We start from the raw sequence: 2,049 nt of genomic DNA, 5'->3' as shown, positions 1-2,049 counted from the left end.
ATATTTATATTTTTGCACTTTTCTGAATTGTGTTACATATTCTCAATGTATAAAAAAGTTTAAAAAATGAAGTGGACAGGTTTAACAGCAGCTTAGACAAAGCTGAAGTGAGAATTACTGTATTGGAAGACAAATCTAAAGAAATTGTCCAGAATGCAGTTCAGAGAGACAAAGAGATAAAAAGTAGGCAAGAAAGATTGCATTGGAATTCTAAAAGACATGAAACAAAAAAGGGGCAGTATTTAAAAGGGTTGATGGCTAAAAATTTCTCAGAACTGAAGAATAGATAACTGACAAAATTGGGAAGACCAGGTAATCACAAGCAGTTTAAATAAAAAGTAATCCACACATATAACACATCACAGTGAAACTTTCAGAATGTCTAAAATTAAAAAAAAAAAAAAGGTCCACATATGGGAACGCTCATAGCTCTTGGTACTTGGCCCAGCTTCTGTCAAACTGTCTACTGCTTATAAAATTTTGTACAAGCCCAGCCTGAAGGGTGATTACACTACACCCTCAAGTACATACAGGTCAGCCAAAGCGTACAACTCTGATGCTGAGTAGAATGCTTTGAACATTGAAACAGCCATCAGGACCAAAGGTATAGATGAAGTTACCATCATCAAAATCTTGACCAAATGCAGCAATGAACAGAGGCAGGATATTGCCTACCAGAGAAGGACCAAAAAGGAACTTGCATCAACACTGAAGTCAGCCTTGTCCAGCCACCTGAAGATGGTGATTTGAGGCCCATTGAAAACGCATGCTCAATATTATGCTTCTGAACTGAAAGCCTCCATGTAGGGGCTGGGGTTTGATAAGGACTGCCTCATTGAGACCATTTTGCTTAAGGACCAGCCAGGAGCTACAGGAAATTATCAGTCTACAAGGAAGTGTATAAGACTGATCTGGAGAAGGACATTGTTTCTGACATATCTGGTGACTTCTGCAAGTGGACGGTTGCCCCTGCAAAGGGTAGAAGAGAGGATGGCTCTGTCATTGATTTTGTATTGATTGACCAAGATGCCTTGGATCTCTATTGTACTAAAGAGAAGAGGGGAGGAACTGAGGTTCTCAAATGGATCAGCATCATGATCAAGCGGAGTGTGTGTCACCTCCAGAAAGTATTTGAAAGGTACAAGAATTATGGACCTTATAACATGTTGAAGAGCATCAAGAAAGAGGTCAAAGGAGACCAGGAAAATGCTTTCCTGAACCTTGCCTAGTGTATTCATAATAAGCCCCTGCATTTTGCTGTATACGACTCCATGAAAGGTAAGGGGACTCATTATGAGGTGTTGATTAGAATCATGGTCTCCAAATTGCTGTACTACTACATCCAGCAAGACACCAAGAGTGACTACCAGAAAGTGCTCTGTACCTGTGTGGTGGGGATGACTGAAGCCTGAGACTGTGTGAATGTCCAGAAGTAGTGCTTCTATGCTTCCAGCTAACAGTTCTAGAAAATCAGCTTGCTACTAACAGCCCCTTGTGCCCATTCCCTGTGAGGATGATGTTAGTATTGCTCCTCTTGGCCCCAACCTTATTTTAGTTGCCTAAGCATTGCCTGCCTTTCCTGTCTAGTCTCTCTTTCAGCCAAAGAAATGAATATTCCAAGGAGTTGGAAGTGCCATCTATGATGTGAAACACTTTGCCTGTTGTGTACCTTGTCATAAATAGATGATAAACTAAATTATTATTTTGAAAATTTAAAATTAAGAGAAAAGAAAAGACATTAAAAGCAGTCAGAGAGAAAAGATATATAACCTTCAAGTAAATGACAATTACATTAACTCCTTTTTGTAATCAATAGTGAAAGCTAGAGAACAGTACAACAATATTCTTAATGGGCTAAAGAAAAAATAAGTCTATTCCTAGAATTATTAAACTTAGTGAAAATAACATCCATGAAAGAAAGAGATCTAAAAACATTAAATAACTCATGGATTAAAGAGTAATTATAATTGAAATTAAAAATATTTAGAGAGGCTTAGAGACAAAACACTACATGTCAAACTTGTGAAATACAATTAAAGTGGTACTTTA

The 2,049-nt window shown here is 37.8% G+C and overlaps 1 pseudogene; it reads left to right on the top strand.

The window, feature by feature from the left end:
* Positions 1-801: 801 nt before the first annotated feature.
* LOC103088149 (annexin A2-like) lies at positions 802-1,405 on the top strand (annotated as a pseudogene).
* The last annotated feature ends 644 nt before the right edge of the window (positions 1,406-2,049 follow it).

Source organism: Lipotes vexillifer, unplaced genomic scaffold, assembly GCF_000442215.2.
Source record: "Lipotes vexillifer unplaced genomic scaffold, Lipotes_vexillifer_v1.1 scaffold1608, whole genome shotgun sequence".
Classification (NCBI taxonomy): domain Eukaryota; kingdom Metazoa; phylum Chordata; class Mammalia; order Artiodactyla; family Lipotidae; genus Lipotes; species Lipotes vexillifer.
This window is presented reverse-complemented; position numbering and strand designations above follow the sequence as displayed.